The 10,151-nt window shown below is 36.9% G+C and overlaps 1 protein-coding gene across 1 annotated transcript in view; it reads left to right on the forward strand.

The window, feature by feature from the left end:
• Positions 1-8,430: 8,430 nt before the first annotated feature.
• LOC107596409 (microtubule-associated protein 1A-like) overlaps positions 8,431-10,151 on the forward strand; it is an 18,403-nt gene continuing 16,682 nt past the window's right edge. Inside the window, exon 1 of the mRNA XM_016287130.1 lies at positions 8,431-8,489. The gene's annotated coding sequence lies outside the window, so the exon portion shown is untranslated. The remainder of the gene's footprint in view (positions 8,490-10,151) is intronic.

The raw sequence follows: 10,151 nt of genomic DNA on the forward strand, positions 1-10,151 counted from the left end.
TTTTGGTTTTAGCAGCACTGGGAATCAGAGCATAAACAATGCTGTTCATCTCATCTGTGATCTCTGACAGGCTAAACGAATCAGGTCATTTTTCCACATTGTTAACTGTGTTAGTTATAATGCTCCTGGAAGACTGGGAATCTGAACTGAAAATGAAATGGTATTTAAAGCAGTTTGTTACCTTTTGAAAGTAAACCACACTGAAGAACAACAGAGAAATGTTTTCTTTTGAAAGCTTTCAGTTGGGTATAGATTGATGCTAAACTGAAGGTATTTCTAGTAAACCTGGCTGATTCATCAGTGAATTTCTAGTCTAGTATAGAGTCCCTGTATTCTTTCACTATCAGAGTTTGACCTAGTCTAGAAGTGAAAGGAAACTAGAAACTCTAATTCTGGCTTGCAGGCTGCTTTTTTTCCCGCTCAGAGAATCTTGACAATAAGAATCCCTTTGTTATTTCACAGAGCCTGCCTTTTTTGACTGCAACGTCTTTGTTTCAATAAGCTGAGGATTTTTCTGCTAGTGTTGTTTAGTATCATTAGATGCTTAGTCACGAAAGTGACTTCAATCAATAATGATCTCCTGTATTGATTATTAGGTTACAAGGTGGATATTTCACCCAGTTATCTCACAAACCATAAAAAGCATGCCCATCCCAGATGCTTGACAAGAATAATAATGAAAAAATGCAAAACTGCTGCACCCACACAGCGTGCAGACCAACCTCAGCCCCTAGTAGAAAAGTATACAGCTGTAATTGCTTTGTAAATGCATTCATGCCACTTCTGGCATAAGGAACACTTGTGATGTTGTGAGATTCAGAACATATGTTCTGTTTACTCTGTCAGAATCACAGTATTTGTGATAGCAGGTAGCTTCATGCCATTTGACAACTAATAGATTATGCAAAGGTGACAAGGTGAGTGTGAAACAACAGTTATATGAAATCACAGGGAGAAAGATTAGATTGCATGAATTGCATTACAGGCTTCCTGTGAGCTTGCCCTGGCAAACAAACCTGAGGTCCCACATCCAATGAAATGGCAGCATTCTGTAAATGCATGATCAATTATGGAGTGCGTTTATTTTACTCTTATTATTTCCATCATAAATATTCAGTTTTTCAATTCAGCTGGGCTCTGTTTGCATTGACAGTACGCTTCTAACATTTGTATGTGGTAAATTCTTCAGTAGAGTACATGCATTGTGGAGTGTGTGAATGTTGTTTTTCACCCGTGGTATCTGTTCCTGTGCTTCATGGATGTTTATAATTCATAATTAAGCAAGATTCAGATCAGCATGTCCCCTGCTAGTTTGTATATCTCTTTTCTGCCGATGAAGAAAGGAAATTCATTTTCCATAAGAAATGAAAGCAACAAGCTTTGCATGTTTCCAGGCAACACACAGACTAACAGCCTATCTGGAACAGCTGTATGGGTGGAATAGAGTGACACACCTGGGATTACACGACTGTTATATTTGTTAAACGTGTGAATTTGTGAAGCCCGTTTATATGTGTAAAAGAATAAGGATTTTAAATCAGTAGTACTTGAGTTATATAATAAATAAAAATAAAAAAATGTGTGTGGTTAAAGGAATAGCCCATCAAAACATGGAAATGTGCTGACAATTTACTCACCCTCAGGCCATCCAAGATATAGATGAGTGTTTCTTCATCAGAACAGATTTGGATAGATTTAGCATTACACCACTGCTCACCAATGCATCCTCAGAAGTGAATGGGTGCCGAGAGAATAAGAGTGCAAACAGTTGATAAAAAACATTACAATCAATGTATTGTGAAGCAAAAAGTTTGCATCAATCAATCTATGAAACAATTCATCACATTTGAACCTTAAAATTATGCTTCTGGCAAAAATGTAAATCTGTCCACAATATTTATGCAGTTAAAATTCATCTTATATGAATAAAGAGAGAACTATACAAAGGTCAAGCAACAGTTTGTCAGTGGATTTTTATGTGAAAAGACTGCATTTTCACAGGATTTAACAAGTGATGTAATGCTAAATTTATCAATTTATCTGTTTCAATAAAGAAACAAACGCATCTACATCTTGGATGGCCTGAGAGTAAGTACATTTTCAGCAAATACTCATCGGTTACACTTTACTTGAAGGGGTGTGCATAAGACTGACATGACACCTTCATAATCATGACATGATACATACATAATCATGACATGACACTTCATGAATATGAAGGTTTTTTATGCATGTTTATGACAACTGTCATTAAGTGTCATTCGCTCAGTTATGTCATTTTTAATGCAAATATGACATTATTTGACCTAACCCTAACCTAACCCTACCCGTACCCTTACCCCTAACCATAGCCCATAACAAAGACATCTCAAACAATGTCATCTTTGCATTAAAAATTACATAACTGAGCGAATGACACTTAATGACAGTTGTCATAAACATGCATAAAACCTCCTTCATATTCATGACATGTGTCATGTCATGATTATGAAGGTGTCATGTCAGTCTTATGCACACCCCTTCAAGTAAAGTGTTACCTATTCATCTTTGAACTTTTTCTTTAACACTCACACATATACACATACCAACGTAACTTTATTTGATCTATTATAAAGAACATAACATTTGCTGCTCTGTTCATATCTAAAGTGTTGGCATTTCTGAGCAGCACAGCTGATAACAACATGCTATGCTGCACACTGCAACCATCAGCAGATATGAAGCTAAAGAGGATAAAGCATTAAATCTAAATTTACTTCCTCTGCAGTGTGGCATACCAGCACCCACACACACACACACACATACTTGCATGCACAAGATTGCATACATTGCATGGTCACTCTATCACTGCTTACTTGGTCACCTATTTTTCTTGTCTTTCTTAATCTCTCCATTCTGGGGTGTTGTACGTCATGGCTTCAATATAAATTCTCTGTTATCCTGCCTTGTGCCATATGGTTCCTCATATGTGACTGCTGACTCCCTATCTATCGCTGCATGAATTAATCATCAGTCCCTTCTCTATTATTATTTACCAGTGGATCATACTATTGATAACAATATCTTATCTTATCTTCCAAATGATTTCCTCCACCAATTTCTATTCAGTAGAGAAGCAGTCCACGTGAGACCCTATCAGTGTATAGTGGAGTCTATAATGGGCTTATGGGTCTTATAGGTCAGAGTGCTTGCTGGTGGGATGCTTTAACTCTTTCAGCACCACGCTGAGATTTAAATGCTGTCTTTTATCCACTTGCATGTCAGGACATCAAATAGGACCATATTATTGCTAAATGTATTATTCAATGGCTAATGCAGCTGCAGAGTGCTTTCTGTTGATCAGGGTTATTATAGTAAACTAGAACCATAAAATACATTTTGTTACTTGAAATAAATGTTAAATGAATTTATTTTATTTTGTGTTATTTTATTTTATTTGTTATTTTTTATTCTATTATTTTTATTTCAGCTAGTTACCAAAGCAATATTTCCTATTTTCCTTTAGTTTAACTTGATGTACTAAAATAACTAAAACTGAAATAAAATATTTGTTAAAATATAATCTATACTATATTAAATAAATTATATGAACAGTGGCCAGTTATTAAGTTATTGTTAAGACAAGCTATTGTTTTAGTGATTTCCCCAAGCTCTGTGGGGGCAAATGCGATTCTGCTGTGTGCACTCAAGTGAAGGATGCCATTAGCTTTCTGAATAAGGGTTGGACAGATAAAATGATATAATGCTCCATTGAGGGACTGAGGGACAAAAATGCTTTGAAGCCAGAAAGGCTTTTTCTCACTCTCAAGGGCAGACTTTGTAGAGAGCCAGCTTTAAGTACCAATCCACTGATCTCTACAGTCCAGCAACCTCAAAAGACAAGGTTCAAACAGCATCGGGGACCAAGGAAACTTTGTGGCTCCAAATGATGTTTGAACTTGGTCATTAGACGTCAGTCACTGTTGCTAGATTTTAAGATAAAGCTATTCATCTTATATTTTCATTCTGGGTTATTTTTGTTTATTTAAATTAACAAATAGTTTTGGTTTTAGCAGCACTGGGAATCAGAGCATAAACAATGCTGTTCATCTCATCTGTGATCTCTGACAGGCTAAACGAATCAGGTCATTTTTCCACATTGTTAACTGTGTTAGTTAAAATGCTCCTGGAAGACTGGGAATCTGAACTGAAAATGAAATGGTATTTAAAGCAGTTTGTTACCTTTTGAAAGTAAACCACACTGAAGAACAACAGAGAAATGTTTTCTTTTGAAAGCTTTCAGTTGGGTATACATTGATGCTAAACTGAAGGTATTTCTAGTAAACCTGGCTGATTCATCAGTGAATTTCTAGTCTAGTATAGAGTCCCTGCATTCTTTCACTATCAGAGTTTGACCTAGTCTAGAAGTGAAATGAAACTAGAAACTCTAATTCTGGCTTGCAGGCTGCTTTTTTTCCCGCTCAGAGAATCTTGACAATAAGAATCCCTTTGTTATTTCACAGAGCCTGCCTTTTTTGACTGCAACGTCTTTGTTTCAATAAGCTGAGGATTTTTCTGCTAGTGTTGTTTAGTATCATTCGATGCTTAGTCACGAAAGTGACTTCAATCAATAATGATCTCCTGTATTGATTATTAGGTTACAAGGTGGATATTTCACCCAGTTATCTCACAAACCATAAAAAGCATGCCCATCCCAGATGCTTGACAAGAATAATAATGAAAAAATGCAAAACTGCTGCACCCACACAGCTTTTAAAGTGTTGTATATATATATATATATATATATGTGTGTGTGTGTGTGTGAAATATGCTGGATATTTTAATATATAAACAGTCATATTTATTTATTTGCTCTTTCATTAGCCTTGTGCCATAGCTACACAAAGCAGTATGGAGCAGGTTTTCATTGAAGCAACATTGACTCATGTGTGAGGCAATATCTTTTTTTAATATATAGATTACATTCATTTTGAAAAGAAAGCCTGCATTTTCTAAGCAGGAGAGCAAGATTTGTGCTTCTAAGTGCTGCTGAATGAATTCCCATATGACCTCTGTCTCAAGAGGAAAAGTGCAAGAGATGAGACATGAAAGGAACCTCTGGCAACATGTCAACTAAATAAACTTCAGGACTAGTGAATAGAGGTCAGGAATTTCTTTAGACTGATGCATTAAGTAAATAAAGAATGTATGTTATTAGAAAAAAAAAATTCTATATAAAAAAGATACAATTACTGTATTGATTCTGAAATAATATGATGAAAGTGTATTATAGACCTCCCATATGTGTTGCTATTCCCTTATGAGTGGTTGCCTCTTGAAACTTCAGCCAGGGATTTTACAACTGACACAGATGGATGGGTTCTTGAACAATCGTTACAGATCCCTTTACCTCCCTAGAGGCAGCAGGGAGGAGGCTGGAATGGTCACCATGGCCCCAGCTGTCTCGGGCATTTTTCAATTCATTTCGATTTTTCGGCAACACGCCGCACGTTAATGACTGTGACCACAGCTCACTGCTGTAATAGCCCTTATGTGTAGCACGTTTGGTGTAAAAGCCTCCGAATATGCAGTTGGGACTTAATTGCATGAGTTTCTATATTATGCTCAGAACATAATTAAGTCAATAACCAGAGGAAATTGACAGGGCGGAGAAAAATGAGCGATGAGTCTATCAGAGGTGCAACTGCAACCCCCTCTGCACTGATAGAAAGACGAGGAGGCGCTGCATTCTAATTCAATAGCTTTTACATTTGTTTCAATCTAAACAAGATTTAATTAATGTTATATAATATGAGTTTAAATGCAATTAGCTCACAGTTGAAGTCATTTATCCATAATAAACAAAAAGTGTGGAAACAGTAAATTTCACAATTAATTACAAAGAAATGGCAAGTAGCATATTCAATTAAACAACATTTTAAAGTAGAAAGGCTGAAATAGTATTTTCTTGTAAAACGTACTACAATAGTCTTTGTACAGTGATACTCTGAGTAAAAAAGGTACAAAGCTGTCTCTTGGGTGGTACCTATAAGGTAAAAAAAAGCTAAAAGGAACATCTTTGTACCTTATTTACCCCTGAATTGTACATATTTGTAACTTAAATCTTAGTATTACTACCTTAAAGTTAGATAATAAAAAGTACATATTGGTACATAAAGTGTGGATATTAGTCTCTATTGAAAGGGTACCACCCCAGTGACAATTTTATATGTAAAGGATTTTATTATGAAGTCATAAAATTGGACATTGGATGCTAAAATTATATGTACAAGTAAAATATTTCATTACTGCAAAATCTAATCTTGGAGATCTACAACACTGAACATGAAACTGATTTTCACAGACACTGAAACTTGACGCTGAAGCTCGAGCTGTTAAGTGAAGTGTTGATTTGTGATTATCTTACCTTAACATTAGCACAGGAAATGCAAATCTTGTCTTTATACCGTATAAGACTATAAATCTCTTCACTTATGAAGCCGAAGCAGAGAGGGCTTTTACAAGGGTCCGGTGTGTTTTCTAGCGTTGATTAATAATTCAGGATGGGCTATTGATTGTGCTCTTTTATACCCCTGCAGTCTGCACATGAACACGTCAGCATGCTGCTCAGGCGACTCCAGTCGTCTTGATGGTGGCATTGATTGCGGGGCTGGATCTTGCACCGCGGTGAAACCTGAGCCCACGCCCAGACTCTGGAGCAAAAGTCTTAGGAAAGACGGGGGGTTATTGTTGTAGTAAGCAAAACCACTGTTCCCTACTGTTAGGGTTTAGACTAGAGCATAAATATAGTGTCTGTAAAGAATTTTGACCAGAAAGACATTTGAAGTGCTTTGCCATCTAAATTTTTCTCTTACAAGAGGCTTTAAATCTGCAGTAATGTGCTAATGCATTACCATTTAGTAAGAGCATGCTGTTATCATGGGACCGTATTGAAAGGATGAAATAACCGAGAGTCTGAGATAATTCAAGAGATGGACACAGTAAGGGTGCGGCAGCCAGACTGCTGCTTTGAACAGTTGCTTAGGATTTGTCTGGAAGTGTCTATTTATAATCTTGTAATAGCATCAATTTAAATTTAATTTAACAAATGCAAACCCTTTTTGTAGCAGCTAGATGCATTCATCACCTCCGGCTATTAAAAACACACTCCCTCAATTAAAACCATTTTTCCCCCCAATGGAATAGATAAATTAGCATTTTCTTCAGATGTATGTCTAATTTTGGTTTCATTTTTAATGTATAGTATAAATATTCTTCTTTGTTTTGTTAGTTTTAATCTCCGGATCTGACAGCACGCTCACCCTCTTACTGTAAACACAATTCTGCACTGGCTCGCTGTCAAAGAAGTGGTGAGAGTCCGGCAGACTGTCTGCGAGAGAATGCTGATGGAGTGCAGTTAATGGGTCAGATTTTGGCAGTCTTGCCCTGCAGCTGTCGGCCTGGGATCAGCTGTACATAAACTGCTAAATGGTCCATCCTTGTCATTCTTGACCATTAGAGCACCTGAGGCTGAAAAATATAGAATTGGTTGAGCTGTTATTGTATGTCCAACTATTTTTCATTATTCATTTTGATATTATGGTGCTAAGTGGATATTTTTGCTTTCCTGTTCTGTCAGATAGTCATAAAGTTTTGTGTATAGAGCCTCTCGATATGTTGAAGAGCTGGTTTTTACAATAGTGAAAGTGATATATTAGATAGGAGGAAAAAATATTTTAAGTTTAAATGTTACTGTGTAAACTCCAGCAAGACTCAAGAGAGATTTGGACTGTGTTTTGCAATCTTCAGCTTGACAAAAAGTTCAGAATATATGTTATTATTATTATTATTATTATTTGGTATTATTGATCAGGTAGCAACTGTAATGAATGAACACTAGAAGAACAAACACTAGACAATAAATTGAATTAAGAGTGGTGAAAGTTATGCTCTCTCTTACCTTCTTTGAAACACATTTGTTGCTTGAGTATTTTTACAAATAGATAGATAGATAGATAGATAGATAGACAGACAGACAGACAGACAGACAGATAGATAGACAGGGTACTCAAATAGGCTTAAATTGTTCTTTGTACTAAACTGACTGACTGTTCTTTATGCACATTATTATTATTATTATTATTATTATTATGAATAATTGAATATGTCAGTCCATTTAAAAATGGGTGAATATAGGGTGAAAACAGATGAAATGGAGGCCTTTGAAATGCTTGCTCTAACTCAGTTGGCAAATCGGGCCACCTTTACTACTGTTCACCCTACATCTTATTTATAAATGACTTATATATTCAAGGTCCAATTAAAGACAGAAATGTACACTGACATGCTATCACATTGTTGCATATTTCTCATTCTTCAAGTGTCTTCATCCTATATCGTAGTATGTAAGTGAAGGCAGGCTCGTAGGCCACACCCACTCCCTCTCGCGCGCTGGAGTGTCTGTGTGCGCGCTCGCGACGCGCCATACGCACAGCTCAGCATCAGCAGCGGTAGGTCGAATCTGTCATATAATTCTTCAGACGTTTGATTATTGGCATGTGGTTCAAATATCTTTCTCTCTGTTCGAGGTTGTTCATTCATGAAAGGTTGAATATTGCTGATCTGGTATGGTATCAGCCGTCCTCTGTCTAGGTCTGTGTGGCTTCTGGTTTGTTCGCGGAATTGTCTGCAGGTTTATTTATCTAAAGGTCGTATGTATGCTCGCACTGATGTATGATGTATGTTGTATGTTGTATGTTGTATGATTATGCCATCAGTGATAGTGAATGAATGTACAGGATCGCACTGTACAAGGAATAGAAGATGCTAAGTCTATAAGCAAATGTCTTCGACAACATAAACGAGAGGATTTTGGATTAGAAATATGAGTGAGAAAAATAAGTTTATTTATGACTTGTTTCCCCACTTTTGCTAGATTAGATGTTTTCTATATGAAAGTTCGTTTTTTAACGAGACACTAGGCTAACGTTAAATGTTTTATCACAGTGCTAACATTTTTGATAACTGAACGATTCTGCCAGAAACAGCTGGTTCATTTGTTGGAAACATTTTTTTTACTCTGACCCAGATCTTAGCTGTGTTTCTGATTATCATAGGATGAAGCAGGGATGTAGCGCGCGCGCTCGAGTATTGAGGTGAAAAGATTGCATAGGCCAGACATAAATCTCGTAGATTACTTGAAGGGGTCATATGATGCGATTTCAATTTTTCCTTTCTCTTTGGAGTGTTACAAGCTCTTGGTGCATAAAGAAGATCTGTAAAGTTGCAAAGACTAAAGTCTCAAATCCAAAGAGATATTCTTTATAAAAGTTAAGAGTCAGCCACGCCTACCTAAAACGGCTCGTTCTAACACACCCCCACATATCTACATCACTATGTGGGAAGATTTGCATAACGCCGCCCAAATGTTCACGCAAAGAAAGAAGGCGTAACTTTTATTCTCGCTGTAGTATTGTTGCTGCCGCCTCTTGCGGTAGTTTTGAGTGGCTCAATAGCGCGGTATGCGGTCATATTCAGAAACCAATGAAACCGAAACCAAATAGCGTTGAAAGTTGAAAGTGAAGTAAACAGAAGAGAATGACAAAATAACGGTCCACATAACAGAACATGAACCTGACAATAAGATCGTTAGTCTATCGTTAGCCTATATGTATAACAGTTAGTTCTGATCTGATCTTCTAATCTGACTGGACAAGAGACTTTCTATTGATATATCCACCTGCGCGCGTTCTAGACGGGCTGTCAGTCAGTGCAGTTACAGTGTTGCGCCACAAGGTGGTGCAAATGGACTGTCTTTGAGTGAGTCTTTAAACCATTCATTCAACTACACTTTCAAAAACGCTGATTCATTCATTCAAAGAGACGTAATGAAACACGCTGTTGAAATCATTTTAACTTTGAGCGCCACTTTAGAAGGCTCTGCTGACCAGCTAGGCGTCGATGCTAAGACAGAGATTTAGCTTTCCTTGGACATGACACCCTATTTTCACAAATATATATGACTCGGCCTGGAGGACAGACGCAAGTTATCGCACGCGCTCAGTCGATTACTCTCTCAAACTGTCTGTTTAGGCTTGTTAAGTGCAAATCTACGAAGCCTCTGTACAAATCAGCATGGTACACATTATGTTATCATTACTAACTTGTTTAAT

Source organism: Sinocyclocheilus grahami, unplaced genomic scaffold (assembly GCF_001515645.1).
Source record: "Sinocyclocheilus grahami isolate Dianchi unplaced genomic scaffold, SAMN03320097.WGS_v1.1 scaffold219.1, whole genome shotgun sequence".
NCBI lineage: Eukaryota > Metazoa > Chordata > Actinopteri > Cypriniformes > Cyprinidae > Sinocyclocheilus > Sinocyclocheilus grahami.